A 23199-nucleotide genomic window follows, 5' to 3' on the forward strand; every position below is an offset into this window, starting at 1 on the left:
ATGACGTCACACGGATTTTTTCTGTGACCGGGGCGTGGCCACGCTTCAGACTGCACAAGGAAAGGAGAGAGCCCCTTTGGGGCGGAGCCACTGAGAGCTGCGCGGAAGAGGCTGGGTGTGATAAAATATACAGAGGCCCTAAGCTCGGTGCAGCCCACGGGAGTTGTAGTTCTTTCACCTCACTGGCTTCCGCCGGGGTTAGGCTGCAGGAAGTTTCCCGGGAGTTCATCCCAGCACGAAGCCCTGCCGCGACGCCACGAGCCGAAAACGCTTCTGTGGCGAAGGGAGCGCCGAGAGGTCGCAGCTCTTACTGAAAGGTTGCGGTGGACGCTAGGCCACACCGTTGGCGATGCACGCTGGAAACCCGCGTGGATACGGACTCAGTTAACATCAAACGGAGCGTTTTCGAGGATCCGAATTTACTGAGCACTTTCTAGGAAGCGTCCACTGAGCTACGTGCTTTCTATACCTGAGTTCAACAATTAACCGTATTTTTAAAAATTAACCATATTCATTATAATCCGGTTAAGTCAGAATTAGCCTATTTTACAGATGAGGACACTGCGTGCCAAAAAGTAACCTCGCTCAGAATTTCGTCATGAAGGAGGAGGGAACCTGTATCCAAATTAGGAAGCATCCTAAAGAAAGGGCACCTTTCCACAGGTGGAATTTTCTCTTTGGTTCTGCTGCAGAGTACTTGCTGCGTTTTAGTGTTTTTGTTTTATTCTTTGTAGATTAATCTGTTGTTTATATGCTGGGTTTCTTTTTTAAGCTCCTCGAAAATTGGAACCCACTCCTGTTCGCCTGTGTCGGCTGCTGCGCATTCAATCAACATGCATTTATTAAGCGCTGAATGAGGGCCAGGGATCGTGCTGGGTGCTGAGGATTGAGTGGCGAACACTTGCGTCAGACAAGTAAAAGGGTAATTAGAATAATTGTTAAATGCTTAGATGGGGTTGGTTCTATAGAAGCACCCGTGGTTGAGGGAGTACAGATCAGAGCGAAAAGGGTGGTCTGCAGATCGTTTGGGATGGTTACACCGGCGAGTGATCGACTGAGTGTAGGGTAGGGGTTACCACTTGCTCCGAAAATTGCGGATTCTAGGAGAAACTATTGTCAGATCTAGACAAATTGGAGCCCAGAGACTGTGAAGGAGGTTTAAGGGTTATTGCCGAGTTTAAAATGAGGAAACAGGCCAGTATAAGAAAATTAAATGCCAATTTATTCAGCTCCCGGGCGAGGGCGAGTTTCGATGGTCCAGGGAAAGGGGGCCAGAGAAGTCCCGCTGACTTTCTGGGGCATTGGGTTTTTGTGGCTATGGGGAACCGGCAACAGCTGGGTGCTCTGATTGGCTCCAGGGGAGCGGGATTGGGATGGGGCGGGCCGCTATTGGTTGGCTGTTGTTGGGCGGGTTTTTCTAGTACAGGGGCCAGCCAGGTTTGTATTAGCCTGAGCCTTCCGGGTAAGCCATGCACAGAGCTAGGTGCCGAGTGCAGAGCCGGGTGCCCAGTGCAGAGCCGGGAGCTGGGTGCAGAGTCAGGTGCTGAGTGCAGAGGTGGGTGTGTTCGGCCTCCCTGGTGAAGCAACCCGTCTTGCAGGAGGGGAACTTAAGCACGTCTGTCTGAGATAAGAACTATACAAGGCCGGCGGCCTGTAATCCCAGCACTTTGGGAGGCCCAGGCGGGCGAATCACAAAGTCAGGAGAGCTCCAGACCCGCCTGACCAACATGGTGAAACCCTATCTCTACTAAAAATTAAAAAAATAGCGGGGTGTGGTGGCAGGCTCCTGTAATCCCAGCTACTGAGGAGGCAGAGGCAGGAGAATCGCTTGAACCCAGGAGGCAGAGGTTGCAGTGAGCCGAGATGGCGCCACTGCACTCCAGCCTGGGCAACAGTGACAGAGCAAGACTCCATCTCCAAAAAAAAAAAAAAAAAAAAAAGTTTCAAGGACTTAAAAACATAAACCAAAAAACACGCAACAATTTCTTCACGTCTTTCATGCTTTGCACAACTAGCTCACTTTGCAAATAAACACACATTTCTATGGCATCATTTATTGCTAAACTGCAGCACTTCAGATAAGCTACTGTCAAAAGGACGTTTGGCGCAGCAGCAGCACCTCCACCAATGAACGAACTGCGGTTCTTTATTTGAGCCTCGGGAACCAATGGACTTTGTTTTCAAGACATTTATGTGAACTTCTTCCCTTTACCAGTAAAATCTTGCCCCTACTCTTCCCTTCTGCAGACCAGTGGCTTGCATAGCTATACATCTTGGATTAGAATTCTTTTTACTTACTCCAAAAGAAACTCAGTATATTTGGAGAAACCCTTCTCTGTTGTCTTTTAGCTTCACAGTGCCACAATAAATATTTTAGGTTTTGTGGGCCATGCTGCTTGGTCACAGCTATTCAACTTGTAGCTTAAAATCAGCCAAAGACAGTATGAGTGGGTGGGGCTGTGTTCCAATAAGACCTTATCCTAAACACTGAAGTTTGAATTTTATGTAATTTTCAACTGTCATGAAATACTCATCTTTTGATCTTTTTCAGCCACTGAAAAATGTAAAAGCCATCCTTAAGTTGTTGTACAAATACAGGCAGTGGACTGGATTTGACCTTTGAGCCATTTGCCCATGTGCCCTCTCCTGATCTAGAAAGCTAAGATGCAACCTGATGGCCTAAATGTTAAACAGTTTAGGCTTTTTCTATAGAACTTTGGGCAGAGTCATTGATGGATTTTAAGCAAAGACAGGGCATGCATAGGAAAGACGTGTTTTAGAAAGATAACAATAGCTGTTATATGGTAAATGGGCTGTTCACAGGTGGAGGCTGGGTGACTAGATAGAATACTTTTTTTTTTTTGTGGGGGGGGACAGAGTCTCGCTCCGTCTTCCAGGCTGGAGTGCAGTGGAGTGATCTCGGCTCACCGCAACCTCCGCCTCCTGGGATCAAGTGATTCTCCTGCCTCAGCCTCCTGAGTGGCAGGGACTTCAAGCAATTCTTTTTCCTCAGCCTCCTGAGTAGCTGGGACTACAGGCGTGCATCACCAAGCCAGGCTAATTTTTGTATTGTTAGTAACTGAGTCAGGGTTTCACTCTGTTGGCCAGGCTGGTCTCAAACTCCTGACCTCAGGTGATTCGCCTGCCTCGACCCCTCAAAGTTCCTGAGATTACAGGCATAAGCCAGTGCGCCTGGCCCAGACAGGAGACTTTTGTTGATAGCTTAAACTAAAGTAATAGCAGTGGAATGGATAGATTCAAGAGGTGATGGAGGCTGGGCATGGTGGCTTGTGCCTGTAATCCCAGGAACTTTGGGAGGCTGAGGCAAGTGGATCACCTGAAGTCAGGAGTTGGAGACTAGCCTGGCCAACATGGTGAAATCCTGTCTCTACTAAAAATACGGAATTAGCTGGCCGTGGTGGTGTGTGTCTGTAATTCCAGCTACTTGGGAGTCTGAGGCAGGAGAATCACTTGAACCTGGGAGTCGGAGGTTGCAGTGAGCCAAGACCATGCCACTGCGCTACCTCTGGGTGTGTGTGTGTGTGTGTGTGTGTGTGTGTGTGTGTGTGTGATAGAGTCTTCCTCTAAAATATTTATTGTTTGGCACTGTGAAGCTAAAAGACAACAGAGAAGGGTTTCTCTAAAGATGCTGAGTTTCTTTTGGAGTAAGTAAAAAGAATTCTAATCCAAGATGTATAGCTATGCAAGCCACTGGTCTGCAGAAGGGAAGAGTAGGGGCAAGATTTTACTGGTAAAGGGAAGAAGTTCACATAAACGTCTTGGAGTCACGTTAAGAGTCTTGCTCTGTCACACACACACACACAAAAGAGGTAATGGAGGTGGAATTTGTAGGGTTTAAAGGTTGATTGGGATGGGGTTGGGAGTAAGGGAAAGTGAAGAGTTGACATTAATTTCTAGGCTTTGGGTTTGGATAATTTGGTGGCTCATAGTGCCATCTGTTGAAATAAGAGGATTAGAGAGGTTATTATTATTATTATTCTTAAGAGGGGAGAGGTTATTTAAATTTTGGACATGTGGATTTTGAGGTGTGTCTATGTAAATACAGGCTTGGAGCTGTAGTTCTGGAAATGGTGCTGGTTTGATTTTAAAGAAGAGATTGAATTGCAGTGATAAGACTGTACAGGTATTTACTCATGGGTACAGTAATTTTTTGGACAAATACTCAGCTGCTCTGGAGCCAATTAGAGCTCGGAAGACCTTAACAGAGCAGATTAGGGCAGGACCTCATGGTGCTTCCTATTTTTATAACCAAGTGAGTTAGATGGAAAGGGCCACACTCTGAGTTTGAATAATGAGTCCTTTATTGCTGGCGACCAAGAGTCAGCTCACACTCAAAATCTCTCCTTCCCGAGGAAAGGGCTTGATTTCCCTTTATACCTTGATTTAGGTAGGGGAGGGGGAGCCTAGCTGAAGCAGAATTTTATAGAAGCAGAATACTCAGGTTAGGGGAGTAGGGGAGGAGGCTCCTATGATTCTTGATTAACTAAGGAGGGTATACACAAGTGGTTCCCATGATTGCTGGTTACCAAGGGGGGCATTGGTACTTTCCGTATAATTAATCAAGGGGTGTTCACAATAGCAAGGTGGCTTGTTAAGCAGGATATGTTTACAATCGTTATATGTTTCTATGGTTCTAAGTACAACATGACTCATGTCACTGTGTGAACCCAGATATGCACTCAAGGGAGAAATGGCGGTAGGGGTGAGGCAGAGGTTAAGATGGAGTCTGTCTGGCTATCAGTAAGATGGAGTCTGTTAGGCTAACACAGGGTAGGTTAGCACACTATCTGTTGAGTGCCGTATAGCTGTCCATATAGGTCTTTCCAGTGAGCACTGATTCTTCAAGATCAGGGAAGTGCAGATCACTGCCCCAGTCTTATGACATGTTCAGTGTTTGGGTTCCCACGTGCTTCCAGAGAGACAAAGGAAGTTGTCACGACTGCTTTTATTCTTTTCTTTTTAAAATATTACATAGTGGAAAATAACCAAATTATTTCTAGCCAGTGTATTGTAAATGTCCATGCTGAGTAAGCCTGCATGATATCATAGTTCTTAGGACTGTTTTTTTAATAATTATTTCCTGCAGATTTTAGTGCCTTTGGTATCTCCAAGCCTGCCTCCCAGATGCTTAGCATAACTGTATCAAGGATTTCTTATTTTGGGTCTCCTGCCATGGATGAGATAGATCTGATGTATACCGTGGTTGCCTTGCCATACTTGTTTAATTCCTTCCTGGTTTTATAGCAGCCACATGGTTTGGGGAACTGACTCCATCTTCAGAGGTGGACCCAGATTAAAGCTAATCAGTGATTACTCTGGTGATTGATTCAGGGATTACTGAGCCTAAAGCAACCAAGAAATTATGATACAATCAACCCCCCCATATCCGCAGGCTCTGCATCTGTAGATTTAACCAGCCATGGAGAAAACTATTCAGGTAAAAAATGTGAATTTAAAAACCAATACAGTATAATAACTGTTTACCTTGCATTAGGTATTACAGGTAATCTAGAGATGTTTAAAGTATGGCCAGGTGTGGTGGCTCCATTCACACCTGTAATCCCAGCACTTTGGGAGGCTGAGGTGGGTGGATCACCTGAGGTCAGGAGTTCAAGACCAGCCTGGCCATCATGGTGAAACCCCATCTTTATAAAAAAAAAAGAAACTTGAATATATGTGAACTTCGGTATCCGTAGGGGTCCTAGAACAAATCTTCCACAGATACTGAGGGAAAACTGTATTTCCTCGGCCACAGGGATTGGTTCAAATATAGGCATGGGGGAAAGTACTTGTTTGGGGCCAAGAAGAAGAAGAAAACATTTTGCTGGAAATTTCTGGGAAAGCTTTCTCAATCTTACAACAATGCTTTGTGAAGCAACACTCTCTCTCTCATTGCCAGCTTGAAGTTAGAGGAAGGCAGAGTATGAGAATTATAGAAGAAAAACCATGGTCCTGACTGAACATGCCTGAGCATCATCCTTCCTCTTACATAACTCAGTCATTTCCTTCTCTTGTTAATAAAATCAGTGGAGTTGAGTTTTCTGTTTGTTGCTTCTCAAAACACCCTAACAGCTACATATCCGTAGCAGGAATCACCAGTATATAGGTGGAAATTGAAGATATAGGAATGGATGAGATCACCTAACACGTGCGTGTAGAGAACAACAACAAAAAGTCCTCCAAGGCCTGTCGAGGTGGTTCATGCCTGTAATCCCAGCACCATGTGAGGCCAAGGCAGGCAGATCACAAGGACAGGAGTTCAAGACCAGCCTGGCCAGGATGGTGAAACCCCATCTCTACTAAAAATACAAAAATGAGCCGGGTGTGGTGGCACATGCTTGTAATCCCAGCTACTTGGGTGGCTGAGGCAGGAGAATCGCTTGAACCCAGGAGGCGGAGGTTACAGTGAGCCCAAATCACACCACTGTACTCCAGCCTGGGCAACAAGAGCAAGACTCTGTCTCAGTAGGGGAAAAAAAAAAAGTCCTCCAAGAGAGTGAGCATTTGTTGACTAGTAATTGACACAGAACAAGTAGCTAAAGAGGTGGGAGAAAACAGGATGCGGGGTACTGCAGAAGATAAACAAGTGATGAGATTGCCACATGCTGTAGAGAGGTCAAGTAAGGGAAGACTTGAAAGTGATTTAACAGTAAGAAAGTCATAAATGGTCATTGAAGTGGTGGTGGAGGAGAATGCAGCCTGATTTTAACGAGAGGAATGACTGGGAATGAAGAAGTGAACACAGCAGGAGCTCAGCTCTCAGTCACTCAAAAACTTATTGAGGCCAGATGAGGTGGCTCATGCCTGTAGTCCCAGCCATGTGGGAGGCTGAGGTTGGAAGATGGCTTGAGCGTGAGAGATTGAACCTGCAGTGAGCCATGATCACACCGCTGCACTCCAGCCTGGGCAACAGAGCAGACCCTGTCTCTAAAAACAAAAGCAAAAGCTAAATGAAATGAATGCTGCTTCTGTTCAGACTCCTACTGAGAAAAGTATTGCTCAAGGGTATAGATGTACTTCAAAGTAGGACAGTTCAGAACTATTGTTTATAGAACTTTTAGGTATCAAACATGGTAAATATAGGTTGGTGCAAAAGTTAATTGTGGACTTTGTCATTACTTTTAAATTGCAAAAAAAAAAAAAAAAAAACTCGATTACTTTTGCACCAACCTAATACATATCATAAGCATCACACATACCTGTGGCATCATGCTATTTTGTAGAGGAAGGTGAGAGCTTTCCTAAATAAAAAGATCTGTCAGATGTCAAAGATCCTTTTTCTACTCTATTTGAGTACCCAGCAGAAGTCAGTGGTGCATCCAAAACCAGCAATGTAATTTGTTTTTTAAACAAATGATGAAGAATTTCATGGTGGTAATAGCAGAGCGCTAAATCCAGGGTGGGACCTGTGTGACTGCACATTTTGCCCACCCATGAAGCCAGCCCTAGATTACCCAACTTCAGGACTCCCCCCACAAAATCCATTCAGGAACCCTTGGCCAAAATAAGGTTCAGAGACAATATAAGTACAGAGAGACATTTTTACTTGCAGTTCAAGAAAATCAAAGACTTTCAGAGAGTGGCTCGCTAAATAGAATAAGAACTTATAGCTCAGATGAAATGGCAGATATTTATAGCTCAGATATGGCAGTTCTTTCTGATTGGATAAGAACAAGATGTTCCTGGTTTTTGGTTAGGAAAACAGGATGTTCTTGTTTTTGTGCCTTATCTCTAGAGGCAAAGCTTTTAGGATTTCCCCTTAGTCCAGGCTTTTAGGAGGTTCCTGCTATTCATGGTTAATCTTGGAAAGCAGAGTTATTGGGAATGAAAGTCTTTTGTAGTGTGTCCTAAGTGATTTGTTGGCAGGGCTAGGCTAAGGGCAAGATATTTCCCCTTTCTCCTGTTTGCTGTGCCTACTTTAGAACCTCCTCCACTTCCTACGATGGCTACCATATAAAGTAAACGTTATGATACATTGTTGCTCTGCATTGGTTATATAAAAATAATTAACAAAATTACTTTTCTCAAATCATGCTGTTAATTCATAATGTAATATATGAGTGGTATGTGGACCCTTGTTTTAAAATATAATAAATATATATAAGATGATTAAATGTATCTTATATGAATGTGTGCATTCTCTCGAACAGAACGGAGCTAAGCCAGGTGACCCCCTATTTTATTGCCCTACCATGTATAGGTTATTTTCAAATAGGAGCATTCTTAACTCTCGAAGTGTCCTTTGAGAAAATAACACATGCTCTTTTTATTTAGTTTCTTTTCATAGCTTGTTTTATAATATCACACTCCATATTGGAAATAACAGCGCCCTTGCGCATGGACTGCTATACATTGTTAACATTTCCCATTGGCTACAAACACTTGTTTTAATTTGTTTCTAGTCATAGATCTGTGACTTTCAAATTCTCAGGAGTCTGAGTCATACAATGAATGACTCAGGATCCAAGCAGGTTAAAAGTTGGGCAAGTTCAAACAGGAGAAGCAAGGAGATGCAAATAAAGGAGCTGTTCCCAAGGGTGTGAACAGAGTTAGGGCAGAGCAAGGGTAAGTGCAGTTCCAGACGGTAGAGCTACAATAGCAGGAAGCCCTTACCTCTTCTAGCCCTGGAGGGCAAAACCAGCACCTTGCCAGACTGACCACAGGCGAAGCCACCTGAAAGAACTGTGGCCTTTGAATCTGTAACCGCCCAGGGGATACATCTTGCCCCTGGCCTAGAGAGAACTCATTCATCAAGATAGAAGAACTGCAGTAGAAAAGAGTAATTCACACAGAGCCAGCTGTGTGGGACACAGAAGTTTTATTATTATTCAAATCAGTCTCCCCAAGCATTTGGGGAGCAGAGTTTTGTTTTTGTTTCGGTTTTTAGATGGAATCTTGCTCTGTCACCCAGTCTTGTTCTGTCACCCACGCTGTCTTGGCTCACTGCAACCCAGCCATCTGGGTTCAAGTGAGTCTCCTGCCTCAGCCTCCCAAGTAGCTGAGATTGCAGGCATGCACCACCATGCCTGGCTAATTTTGTATTTTTAGTAGAGACAGGTTTCACTATGTTGGGCAGGCTGCTCTCAAACTGACCTCAGGTGATCCACCCACTTCAGCATTCCTGAGTGTTGTCATTACAGGATTGAGCCACTGCACCTGGCCAGGAGCATAATTTTTAAGGACAAATTAGTGGGTCGGGGGAAGCCAGTGAACTGGGAGTGCTGATTCGTCAGGTCAGAAATGAAATCGTAGGAAGTCAAAGCACTGAGTCAGTTCCTGGGTAGGGACCACAAGATCAGATGAGCCAGTTTATCGATCTGGGTGGTACCAGAGGATCCATGAAGTGCAGAGTCTGCAAAGTATCTCAAGCACTGAGATACATGAAGAAAATCTTGAAGCCTCCAGTTCCATGATTCTTAAACCATAATTTCTAATCTTACAGCTAATGTTAGTCCTACAAAAGCAATATTGTCCTCAGGCAAGAAGGAGGTCTGCTTTGGGAAAGGGTCCTATCATCTTCGTTTTAAACTATAAACTAAGTTTCTCCCAAAGTTAGTTCACCCCATGGCCAGGAATGAATAAGGACAACTTGGAAATTAGAAGCAAAATGGAGTAGATTAAGTTAGATCTCTTTCACTGTCTCAGTCATAATTTTGCAAAAGCGGTTTTAGTTTGATATGCCAAGCTAGCCAGCCTGTGGTGATCCAGCCAGAAGCTACAGGAATACTCTTCAAGTTCCATTCCTTTTTTTTTTTTTCCTTGCATCTCATGTTTTAGTACTTCAGATCAAGTTCCATTCTTCATCCCACTTTTGATGTCCTGCTGTTGCCTGTCATTGCTTCAGCCAACCAGGAGTTAGAGGTCAAAGCATCCCCATTTATGCTGTTGATAAAAGTCAGCTTCTCAGAGCCCAGAGTAGAGAAGGAGAGAAATTAGAAAATATGTAACTCATCAACAGGTTACTGATTTTTTGATAAACTGATTAAATATCAAATACATTTTGAAAAGTAATAATAGCTTCATCTGAGCCAACATAATTATCATAGTTTCATAACAGTGAGAGGGATGACAATTGTGGTCTTTCACTAAGATGCTGAGAGCCAGTGCAATGACAGCTTAAACTACTGTCTTTTTAAAAATTCGCTTCACTTGTTATTTTCATTTTTAGAAAGTTATATAATTCCTAACTCACAATTACTGGTCATTTGCAATGGAATCAAATGCCTGGTATTTCTGTCAGATAATCAGACTTTGAAACTCCATTACTTACATTCATTCAAACCAATGCTTAATACCTGTTATCTACCAATTAGTACATGAATATGTCTTCTAGAAGCTTACTTTCTAGTGTGAGAGATAGAAAAGCACACAAACAAAACAGTTTGGAGATACGAGCTATAAAGAACAAGATGGGAAGGAGGGTTTGAGAGAGAGAGACACGGAGAGATTTACTTTTGCTCAGGAAGTCAGGAAAGGCTTCTCTGAGGCTGTGACACTTTTGCTGAGATCTGAGGATTGAAAAGGAGACAGCTATGCAGAAATTTAGAGAGAGGGAAGAGAAAGACACCGAAGTAGAAATGTGCTTGATATCATTTGAAGGACAGGAGGTCAGTGTGGCTGAATGGAGCAGGGAGTAGGAGGAAATGGAATTGGCTGAGCCTGGGGCCAAATCAGGTAAAACCTTGACGATCAAAAAACTGTCTTTTGGCCGGTCATGGTGGCTCATACCTGTAATCCCAGCACTTTGGGAGGCCAAGGCGGGCAGATCACTTGAGGTCAGGAGTTTGAGACCAGCCTGGCCAATATGGTGAAACCCCATCTCTACTAAAAATACAGAAATTAGCCTGGCATGGTGGCGGGTGCTTGTAATCCCAGCTACTCAGGAGGCTGAGACACAAGAATCTCTTGAATCTCAGAGGCAGAGGTTGCAGAGAGCCAAGATGGTGCCACTGCACTCCAGCCTAGGCAACAGAGCCAGACTCTGTTTCTTAAAAAAAAAAAAAAAAAAAGACAAAATCCCAAACAAACTGTCTTTGAGTCAGGCATGTCTTTGAGTCAGGTTGCTCATGCTTATAATCGTGGCTGAGGTGGGAGGATCCCTGGGGCCCAGGAGTTTGAGGCTGCTGTGAGTTATGATCATGCAGCCTAGGCAACAGAGTGAGTAAGACTCTCTTTTTCTTTTCTTTTTTCTTCCTGAAGTCTTTGACAGAGTAGAGAAAGACCCTATCTCTCTCCATTTTTTTTTTTTTTTTTTAATAGACCGCGTTTCACCTTGTTGGTCAGGCTGGTCTTGAACTCCCAACCTCAGGTGATCCGCCCGCCTTGGCCTCCAAAGTGCTTGGATTACAGGCGTGAGCCACCACACCCAGCTGAAAGACCCTATCTCTAAAAAAAAATTGCAACAACAAAAAACCAAACTGACTTTGATGCATGACAGCTATGAAGAAGCAACACACACTCACTCTCTCTCTCTTTCTCTCTCTCTCTCTGACTTTGAATCTTATTCAGAATGACAGTATTGAAGTTTTAAAGAAGAGGAATAATACCCACGCAGGACAGGTGAGCCCCCAAACTAGGGCTTGTCCTGGGGAGGTCCTTGACTTTGCCCAGGAAAGAATTCAAGGGTGAACTGATAGTAGAAAACATCTTTATTTACATATTTATTTATTTTGAGACATGGTTTCACTCTGTCACCCAGGCTGTAATGCAGTGGCATGATCTCAGTTCACTGTAGCCTCTTCCTCCCAAGTTCTGTAGCAGGAGCAGCCACGGGAAATGGATCTCTCAAACACTGAATAAAGAAGGGAAGAATTTATTCGCCCGGGAGACCCGGCAGTAATTTGTCAAAAGCCCAGCTCATTCAACAAAGGAGGGTTCTGCCTTTATATAAGCTTATACTTTAGATGTTACCCATGGAACAATCTTAGGTTTATAGCTTTAGGAATCACACATGAAAGGGTTCTGGTTTATAGTTTAGGACTCACATATAAAAAGATCTCTGTTTACAGTTTCAGGAATCACATGTGAAAGGGTTCTGGTTTACAGTTTTAGGACTCACATGTGAAAAGGTCTCTGTTTACAGTTTCGGGAATCACATACGAAAGGGTTCTGGTTTACAGTTTTAGGACTCACATGTGAAAAGGTTTTTGTTTACAGTTTCAGGAATCACATACGAAAGGGTTCTGGTTTACCGTTTTAGGACTCACATGTGAAAAGGTCTCTGGTTTGATCTTGTTTTAAGTAAAAATAGTGTCTTCCAGAGAGTTTCCCCAAGACCAAGCGTGTTATTTTCAGGAAGGAGGTTCAGGAGGCACCAGCTGGCCTGCTCTCTCTTCTATTGAGCTGCACAGTGGGTGACAGAGGGGGAGGGAATCCCAGATGCCTGGGTCTCCTTCCTCAGTTCCAGCAATACTCCTGTTCCAGCCTCTTGAGTAGCTGGGATTACAGGTACCTACCACCATTCCTGGCTAATTTTTGTACCATGTTGGCCAGGCTGGTCTCAAACTCCTGACCTCAAGTGATGCGCCCACCTTGGCTCCCTAAAGTGCTGGGATAACAGGTGTGAGCCACCGTGCCCAGCTGGAAAACAACTTTTCTGATGCGGCAGTGTGACAGCTCCTGTAGAGTGGAGCTACCTCATAGGCAGTGTATTGAGAGCAGCAGCTCAGAGGCAGTTGTGCGGTCATATTTAATTACATGCAAATTAAGGGGCTGGTAATTCAGAATTTTCTAGAAAAGGGGTGGTGATTTCCAGGCCATTGACATGGAAAGTGGTGGTAACCTCTAGGTGTTGCCATAACAATGGTAAACTGTCGTGTCACTGGTGGGAGTGTCTTATGGAGAAGTGCTTTCTATGCCTCTTCTCTGCTTCAGCCAGTCTTCAATCTGGTCCAGAATTGAGTCCCATCTTCTACCTCAATACCATTTGGGCTGCAGTGTGAAGAATGGAGGGGGCTTTGGGGAGTGAATCACAGCATGTTTTAAACAGGTTAGAGCCTGGTGGTAGCTTCCACGAAGGCTATGCCTCTCCTTAGCTCCCTCTAGAATCTTTAGCTTCCTCATAAGGTGGAAAGCCCTTCAGGGACCGAGAAGGAGGTGATGGTGGTGGCAAGCAGCATTGCATCTGCAGGACCTCTGGGCCTGGCTCTGTTGCCTTCAATCTTGCATTGCTGTGATGACAGTGATAGCACTTGATATCTTGGCATCACAGGCTCTTAAATCGCAGAACCATGGAGCCTGCATGTCACTAAGAGCTTGGTTTCTGACTTCACTTCTGAATCCTTATATTGGCCTAAAATGAGTCATTGATTCCTTAGTAATTGTGTTTTTTCACCTGTAATATGGGGGTAGTAATATAATGCCTTATCCAAAGCACATGTGGACAGGCAATTCTCAGAATTCAAAATTTTCAAGATTTTAGAACGCTATCATGGTACATATTACCAGATATTAAGAGACACCCCATGTTGAGTTGGGTTTTCAACCACACACATGTATTCTACTTAAAAATTGATTACATCACCCTCTTTTACTTTTCTCTTAGCAGTTAACACTCTGTCATATCTCGTTTGTTTGTTGCTTGTCTCCATCAATTAGAATATAAGTTCCTTGAAATCGGGGACCTTTTGTTTGCCACACTGCCTGAAACACCTAAAACAGTACCTGATACCTGGTCAGTAGCCAATAATTACTAATTGAAAATGAATAAATGAACAAAGCTTTGATTTGCCTCTTTCCATTCTTTATCTCCTTGTCTCTAATCATTCAATGAGTTTCTGAGCTCAGTCTTCAAAATGTACTCAAATTTGACCACTGCTGAACATCTCTGGGGCTGTCAACTGAGTGCATGCCCAGGATGAAAGTGTCATCTGACCGTCCTGTTCATCTGGCAAACTCTTCACTCCTCTTCCCATTTGTTCATTGATTCCATATTTATTGAGGTGCACGTAGGGTGCTAGGCGTGAACACAGTCTAGTAGGGGAGTTGGGAGAGGGACACTGATACAGATCCTTACTGCATAAGAAATGAGGAATGCAGGCAGGGCGTGGTGGCTCAGGTCTGTGATCCCAGCACTGGGAGGCCAAGGGGCGTGAATCATTTGAGGTCAGGAGTTCCAGACCAAGCTGGGCAACATGCTGAGACCCTGTCTCTGTTTAAAATACAAAAATTAGCCGAGAGTGGTGGTATGTGGCTATAATTCCAGCTACTCAGGAGGCTGAGGCAGGAGTATTGCTGGAACTTGGGAGGCAGAGGTTGCAGTGAGCTGAGATTGTGCCCTTGCACTCCAGCCTGCACAATAAAGTGAGACTCCATCTCAAAAAAAAAAAAAAAAAAAAAAAAAAGAAAGAAAGAAAGAAATGGTGACTGCAGAGGTGGGTGTGGTGGTCTGGACAGGTAGAGGCCTGCAGCCCCGACTCCAATTGCACAGAAGACTAGGCCAGAGACAAGGAGCCACTCCTCTCTGCTCTGTGCTGCGGTAGAGATAGGGGTTACGATTAGGGTGTAAGGGCTTCTTCTGTATGTATAGGAGAGCCCAGGCAAACCCTTGCATCTGTTCTTCCCCTCAAATAATATTTTAAAAAAACAAACAAACCCAGTCCAGAGTGAGAACACCTTGTCCTGCCACTTTTCTCATGCATTTAGGTAGGAGTGACCTTCTGGCCCCATTTGACAGCAGAGAACCTGAGGTTAGGCGAGGAGAAGCCATTTCCTGGTTGCGTACCTCTTCAGGACCAAGGCTGCTGACAAACTATGTGCCATTCGCTCAGGAGCAATCCATATTGCAGGTCACTGAGCACCCAGTCCAGAGCCTCCTCCAGGACAGGAGCTCAACCCGCTTTTTGAGAGCTTCTCTGAGGGGCCCTCCTATTAAAAATGGGGAAACTGAGGCCCAGAGAAGGGAAGTGACTTGCAAGGAATAACAGAGCAGAGACCTGCCCCAGGACTTCTAATTCTAATCACAACAACAGCTATTGTTTACTGAACCCTTACTGTGTGCTGAATCTTGTTCCAAGCCCTTACAGATAGTGTCTTGTCCCATTCCCCAGCGACTCTGTGGCTATATGCTAAAAGCCCACAATCCCTTATCTGCAATTTGAAAGCCCAAAGACTCTGAAGCCAAAGAGTTTTCCTGTAATTTGCTGCCCAGACTCTTGCGTGTAGAGTGGATAAATGTGGAATCAATGAACAAATGGGAAAGGGAGTGAGGAATTTACCAGGTGAAACGGAAGAGTGAAGTTATTTAAATTATTTATTTATTTTTTGTTTGTTTGCTTTTTTCAGATGGAGTCTCACTCTGTCACCCAGATTGGAGTGCAATGGAGCAATCTCGGCTCACTGCAACCTCGGCCTCCCAGATTCAAGAGATTCTCCTGCCTCAGCCTCCTGAGTAGCTGGGATTAGAGGCACCCACCACCATGCCCAACTAATTTTTTGTATTTTTAGTAGAGAAGAGGTTTCACCATGTTGGCCCAGCTGGTCTCAAATTCCTGACCTCAGGTAATCTGCCCACCTTGGCCTCCCAAAGTGCTGGGCTTAAAGGCATGAGCCACTGCACCTAGCCTATTTATATTTTTAAATAATTTTTTACTGATAAATTTTTAAATTTAGGGGGAAAAGATGTGCATAGCCTTACCTTTATTAACGTTTCACTGTTTTGTAACAATACACCTCTACCGTGGATAGGGAGTCTGATCGTGCTTGACTGGGTCCTCCACTTACGGTCTCACAAGGCTGCAATCAAGCTGCACCAACAGCTGCGATCTCACCCGGGTTTAGATGGGGAGGGACTCACTTCCAAGTTCACTCATGTTCATGGCAGAATTCAGTTCCTTGAGGTCATAGGACTGAGGGCTTCAGGGTTTTTTGTTGGCTGTTGGCCGGAGGCTGCCCTCAGCAATGAGAGACTGCCCATATTTCTTGCCATGCAGAGTCCTCTAATGTGGCTATCTGCATCCTCAAAGCCAAACTGGGGAAGGGCGAGAAAGATGGGTGCGACCATCTTACATGACCTAGTCATGTACACACAATCACATACATCCCATCATCTCTACGGTTTCTTTCAGTTAGAAGCAAGACACAGATTCTGACCACACTAAGGGGGAAGGATCACATAAGGCGAGACAGGAATCATGGGGCCAACTAAGAGCCTCTCCACTGCAAAGCTTTCCAATGCAGAAATATTACTGTGTTTGGTTGTGTCCTAGAAAAAAGTAAGGTTTTTATCTCACGTGAAAAGTCAGAATGCCAACCTGGGCACTAAAATCCCATCTCTACAAAAAATAAAAAGAAAGAAAATTACCCAGCTGTGGTGGCACATGCCTGTGGTCCCAGCTACTTAGGAGGCTGAGGTGGGAGGATGGCTTAAGCCTGGGGGTGTCAAAGCTGCAGTGAGGCAAGATTGCGCTGCTGTACTCCAATGGACAACAGAGTGAGATCCTGTCTCAAAAAAAAAAAAAAAAGGAAAGAAAGAAAAAGAGAGAAGGAAGGGACGGAGGGAGGGAGGGAGGGAAGGAGGAATGTAGTTTTCCCAGGCTTCAAGATGTTCAGCATGTGTGGCCTTCAATAGACCTGCAGCCAGGATTAGGTGGGATTTTTGCCTAATCTGAAAGGCTTCTTCTTATTCTATTTATTATAATTTTTTGTAGAGATAGGGTCTTACTGTATTTCCCAGGCTGGTCTTGAAATCCTGGCCTTAAGTGATTCTCCTGCCTCAGCCTCCCAGAGTGTTGAGATTATAGGTGTGAGCCACTGCACCCAGCTTATAGGGCTTCTTCTATACTTAATAATTCTCCTTATGTGTGACATCTGGTCTACTACTTAACCTGGTGATTTTCCACTGGATATAAGCCTTAGCAATAGATGTTACCCAATTTTCTCTTCTCCTTTTATGGTTGCGGTTATTTTTGTTGTGTTTTTTTTTTTTTTCCTGGTTTTGCACAACTGCAAGAAAACATTTTATCAGAGCTAGGTTATGCACATCGCAGCTGGGCCTTTCCACTTCCTGCGGAAGTGCGGAAGTACAACAGAGCATTCACTAAGAACTGGCACTTGTCCAAAGCTGTGCAAAAGCGGGAGTGCAAGTCTGTCTCACACACATAATTGAGGAAGGAAAAGAAGGCCAGTGTTGCTGCAGCTTAGAGAAGGAGATAAAGACAGACAGGTAGGCAGAGACTAGATCACATAGGGCCTTGAGAATCATAGAGATTTAGTTACAGCTAAGTGCAATTGGGAGGATGTTGGAGGGTTGCTCTGAACAAGGACATGACGGGATCTGATGTGCATTTTTAATAGATTAATTTTGGGGAAAATATATATAACACAAGTAACTGAAGAGGATATATACCTAGATTTTAAAAGGTACTACAAATCAATGTGATACACACACACACACACACACACACACACACACACACTATAATTGGAAAATCAGCAAAACACTTAAGCAGGAATCTCCCCCAAAAAAGGAAATCTAAATGGTCGGTAGATATATGAAAAAATGTTCTGTCTTGCTAATCAACCAGGGAAATACATATGCAAACTTCCACATGTTAAAATTTGTATGAAAGCTAGGTGCAGTAACAGGCGCCTGTAATCCCAACTACTCTAGAGGCTGAGGCAGGAGGATTGCTTGAGCCCAGGAGCTGAAGCTATGGTGCAATATGTTTGTGCCTGTTAATAGCTACTGCACTTCAGCTTGGGCAACACAGCAAGACTCCATCTGCAAAAATACTCCCCCAAAAACTGTACAAGCCACTAGGTTGGTAAAAGTAGGAAAAATAATTTGACATTATCAAGGAACTTTGCCAATACCAATGGAAACTCACCCTTTGGTAGTTAGAATGTTAAACTGGTTATAACCATTTTGCAAAAGAAAGGATGTGCATCTTCAGGTTTATTAGACAGTCCAATGTCTACATCCTCCTAGGTATGTATTTTAGAGAAACTCTTGCATGTGAATGCCAGGAAGCATGTATCAGAGTGTTTATTGTAGCACTAATAATAATTTAAAACACCCCAAAGTCCATTAAGGAGTATAATAAATTATGATATTAATTACGATAGGTGAAATTCTATACAGAGCTACAGCGATATGCATGAGGACAGATTAAGCTCACAAACATTATATGGAGCCAAAAAGAAGCAAGTCACCAAAAAAAAAAAAAAAAAAAAACCACAGTGAGATTTCATTTTTATATCTTAAAGATGGGTAAAACCTATGTTGTTTAGGTTGTAATATTGGTGATATTGCTTATGGATATGATAAGTATGAGATAAAACTAAAGCAAGAGAGTGATCATCACACACACACAAATACATGCACACAAGGAACTGCATTTATCTTTGCAGAAAGGGAGGAAATGTGAACAGGGAGAGGTCTTGTGATGTCCTGAAAGTGTTCCATTTCTATGAAGCACAAAAATTTTTAATTTTGTTGAAGTCCAACGTATCTATTTTTTTTTTTCTTTTGATTGCTTGTGCTTTGGATGTCATATTTAACAATTCCATGCTAAATCCATGGACACAAAAATTTACACCTATGATTTCTTTGAAGAGTTTTATGGTTTTAGCTCTTACATTTAAATCTTTGGTACATTTTGAGTTAATTTTTGTATATGTTGTGATGTAGAGTGCCCAACATTATTGTGTTCCAGTTCTGAACCTGTGTGTTTGGATACATGGATATTTACTTTATAATATATTTTATAGACTCTTATGTATGTATATTTTATAGATTGAAAAGTATAAGAGACAATGGCTTTGGGTACTGTTTAGAGTATCCTGCCTGTGGAGAATAAGTTGTGAAACAAAGAGAAAATCAGAAAGACCATTTGGGATGTTTCATGGGTTTCTGGCTAAAGTAACAGTATGGATGGTGGTACCATTAACTAAGACAGCAATGAATGCAAAAAGAGCAAGTTTTGCGGGGAGACACAAACTTACCTCTAGGGCATGTTAAATTTGAGAAGCATTTTAAACATCCAAGTGGAGAAGTCAAAACGCAGTTGGAGCCTGGTGTGGTGGAACATGGATGTAATCCCAGCCACTCAGGCTTAGGTAGGAGGATTACTTGATCCCAGGAGTTTGAGACCAGCCTGGGCAAAATAGTGAGACCCGATCTCCACAAAAAATTTAAAAATTAGCCAGATGTGATGGCATGCACCTGTAGTCACATCTATTCTTAGGAGGCTGAGGCAGGAGGATTACTGGAGTCCAGGAGTTCAAGACTGCAGCATGCTACAATCACACCTGTGAATAGCCACTGCACTCCAGCCTGGACAACATAATGAGACCTCATCTATAATAATAATAATAAAAATAAAGCGAATGATATATGAATTTAGAGTTCAGGGAAGAAAACAGGGCTCTAGATATTTGGGAATCTGTAACATGCTTGTCATAAAGCTATGGAACTGATTGAGATTAAATAAGGAAAGAGTGTACACAGAAAACAGAAGAGCATCGAGGACCCAGCTCTAGAGAATCCTAATATTTATAAGAAGAGGAGGAAAAAAGGGGAAGGTACTAGCAAGGAAATTGAGAAGGAGCAGCCAGTGATAAAGAGGCTAAACAGTATGGCCTCGAGGAGAACTTCCAGAAGAAAGTGTTTCAAAAAGAAAGTAATGGTCAACTACTACTGAGAAATTAACTGTAATTTGGACAGACAACTAATCATTAGATTTGGCAAGATAAAGATGGTTGGCAAGCTTGACAGGGGATGTTTTGTGGCAGATGGCAAGTGTGGGTGGCTTCATCCAGTTCTGAACGGGATATTTGCTAGCATGCACACAGACAGTAATTCCTCTTTCATAATGAATGCTATTGATGTTACACAATGTCAGATGAGTCACTTGACAATGTAATTTGCCAGTAGCTGTGTGTTTTGCTTTCTCTCTGAGAGTATTTTCAATAATTTCACATCAGGTTTTTACAAACCTTTTGACAGCGGTGAGAACTATTTTAGGATATAAGAAATGCAAATCTGATGGATAGCTGTAGTTTTGGCCTCTTTCTGATGTTAGCGAAAGAATTTTTTTTTTTACTCTTGTTTTGTTCTAGAAATGGAGAATTTAATTCGTTTACCAGAGCACAGCATTTTGTTAGAAATCAAAATGAAAGCATCATTAACTTCATGCCAAAACTTGACAAACTTACTTAGAAGATAAACATGGTATGAAAAAAAAGACTAGCTGGATTGCTCATTTTCAGATACCCACTTTCATACTTCTTTTCATATTTTTATTTTTTACTTGTTTCTATAAAATTATCATATTCACCTATTCCTTAACTAAAATAGGGCTCTTATTAATTTTTTTTTTTTTTTTTTTGAGATAGAGTCTATCTCTGTTGCCCAGACTGGAGTGCAGTGGCGCAATCTTGGCTCACTGCAACCTCTGCCTCCAGGGTTCAGGCAGATTATTCTGCCTCAGCCTCCTGAGTAGCTGGGACTACAGGTGCATGCCACCATGCCCAGCTAATTTTTTTGTATTTTTCAGCATCTTGGCCAGGCTGATCTTGAACTCCTGATCCCATGATCCGCCTGCCTCGGCCTTCCAAAATGCTGGGATTACAGGCATGAGCCACCACACCCGCCGTTAATTTTTTTTATATGTATAACATTCTGAACTTTAATACTCACATAACGATTTTTTTTTTCTATTTTTGAGATGGAGTTTCACTCTTGTTGCCCAGGCTGGAGTACAATGGCATGATCTAGGCTCACCACCACCTTCGCCTCCTGGATTCAAGCGATTCTCCTGCCTCAGCCTCCTGAGTAGATGGGATTACAGGCATGTACCACCACACCTAGCTAATTTTGTATTTTTAGTAGAGACGGGGTTTCTCCATGTTGGTCAGGCTGGTCTGGAACTCCTGACCTCAAGTGATGCGCCCGTCTTGGCCTCCAAAGTGCTGGGATTACAGGCGTAGGCCACTGAGCCCAGCCCACATTATGATTTTCATCACTATGTTTTGGTTTAGTGAAACACTTTCAAAGTCCTCAATGACATTTATTTATTTACTTATTTTTTATTTTTATTTATTTATTTATTTTTGTTTGTTTGTTTGTTTTCTTACTTATTTTTTGAGGCAAAGTCTCACTTTGTTGCCAGGCTGGAGTGCAGTGGCACAATCTTAGCTGACTGAAATCTGCGCCTCCCCGGCTCAAGTGATTCCCCTACCTCAGCCTCCCAAGTAGCTGGGACTATAGGCATGCACCACCACACCTGGCTAATTTTTTGTATTGTAGTAGAAACTGGGTTTCCCCACATTGACCAGGATAGTCTCAATCTCCTGACCTTGTGATTTGCCTGCCTCAGCCTCCCAAGGTGTTGGGATTACAGGCGTGAGCCACTGCACCTGGCCAATAACATTTTTAAACATAGGAGATATAAGTACACAGTGGTAACCATGTGAAAAATCAAAGTGTTGTGAAAATATTTTTTTTTCTTTTCTTTTTCTTTCTTTCTTTTTTTTTTTTTTTTTTGAGACAGAGTTTCGCTCCTGTTACCCAGGCTGGAGTGCAATGGCGCAATCTCGGCTCACCGCAACCTCCGCTTCCTGGGTTCAGGCAATTCTCCTGCCTCAGCCTCCTGAGTAGCTGGGATTACAGGCACGCGCCACCATGCCCAGCTGATTTTTTGTATTTTTAGTAGAGATGGGGTTTCACCATGTTGACCAGGATGGTCTCGATCTCTTGACCTTGTGATCCACCAGCCTCAGCCTCCCAAAGTGCTGGGATTACAGGCTTGAGCCACCGTGCCCGGCCCTCTTTTTTTTTTTTTTAAGACAGGGTTTCACCATGTTGGTCAGGCTGGTCTTGAACTCCCGACCTCAGGTGATCCACCCACCTTGGCCTCCAAAGTGCTTGGATTACAGGGGTGAGCCACCACGCGCAGCCTGTGAATATATTTTAAACCAAGATGAGTTTTACCTGGTAAATCAATGTTAGTGGAGACTCAATTTTTCAAGTACTTGTATCTTCAAAATACAAATATACTTCAAAGCTATTGTACTTTGAAATATGTTATCTTCAAAAATAACATTATCACTAAGAATGTAGAAGGCCTTAAAATTTGAATGTGGTAGCTCAACGTTAGTATTTTTCATTTTTGTAGGGGAAATCACTCAAAAGTAATAAGCAGAATTGTAACCACCTGACTGGTTCTTGCCTACTGCACAGATAAAACCAAAACACTAAACCAGCAGGAGTTGCAGCAGAGAAAGAGTTTAATTATTGCAAGGCAATGGAGTGAGGAGGACCGGATATATTTCCCAAATCCACCTTGCCAAGAATTCAGGGGCTAGATGTTTTTTTTTTGTTTATTTGTCTGGTTGGTTGGTTTTTTGGTTTTTTTTTTTCTTTTTTTTTTTGAGACAGAGTCTCACACTGTCACCCAGGCTGTAGTGCAGTGGTGTGATCTCAGCTCACTGCAGTCTCAGCCTCCTGGGTTCAAGCAATTCTCCTGCCTCAGCCTCCTGAGTAGTTGGGACTACAGGCGTGTGCTATCACGCTCAGCTAATTTTTTTGTATTTTTAGTAGAGATGGGGTTTCACAGGCATAAGCCACCACGCCCAGCCGAGGCTAGAGTTTTTAATGATGATTTGGCAGGCAGGGCATTAGGAAATGGATGTTGTGGATTGGCTGGGGATGAAATCATAGGAGTGTTGAAACCATCTTCATGTGCTGAGTCATTTCCTGCAGGGAAGTGGTCAGAGGACCAATTGAGTGAGTTTCTTTGTTGCTGTCGCAGTTCAAGCTGGTGTCAGTTGATTCACCTGAAGGCAAAGTCTGAAAAATATCTCAGAGATCAGTCTCAGGTTTCACAATAGTGCTTGTGACTGCCTGTTACATAACTCCTAAACAATAAGCAATTGTAGAAAAGCAAACTAGGGAACAGTGATGTGCTATCATTTACGCCTAGAGTTTATCATTTTACCTAGAGTTTAACAGAAAAGTGTGTGCGAGGTGAGCTCCCCAGTGATTGAAACAGCTTGCGCTCCTTGACTGATCCAACTTCTGGAGGATACCAAGGAGGTCTGCATTACTTAAGGAACACGTTCATCAATCTGTGGGCATCTCACCTGGGGGCTAGGATAGGAAGATAATCAATTATTAGTAACTATAACCTATTGAAAATATTTCAAGTATTAGAATTATAATTACATATATAAGACATG

The 23199-nt window shown here is 43.1% G+C and overlaps 1 long non-coding RNA gene across 1 annotated transcript; it reads left to right on the plus strand.

The window, feature by feature from the left end:
• Window positions 1-57: 57 nt before the first annotated feature.
• LOC104651151 (uncharacterized) lies at window positions 58-23152 on the plus strand. Its single transcript, XR_012518518.1, has 3 exons — window positions 58-663; window positions 773-15519; window positions 20688-23152. It is a non-coding gene; the product is annotated as an uncharacterized LOC104651151 (long non-coding RNA).
• Window positions 23153-23199: the final 47 nt, after the last annotated feature.

This window comes from Saimiri boliviensis, chromosome 7 (genome assembly GCF_048565385.1).
Source record: "Saimiri boliviensis isolate mSaiBol1 chromosome 7, mSaiBol1.pri, whole genome shotgun sequence".
Classification (NCBI taxonomy): domain Eukaryota; kingdom Metazoa; phylum Chordata; class Mammalia; order Primates; family Cebidae; genus Saimiri; species Saimiri boliviensis.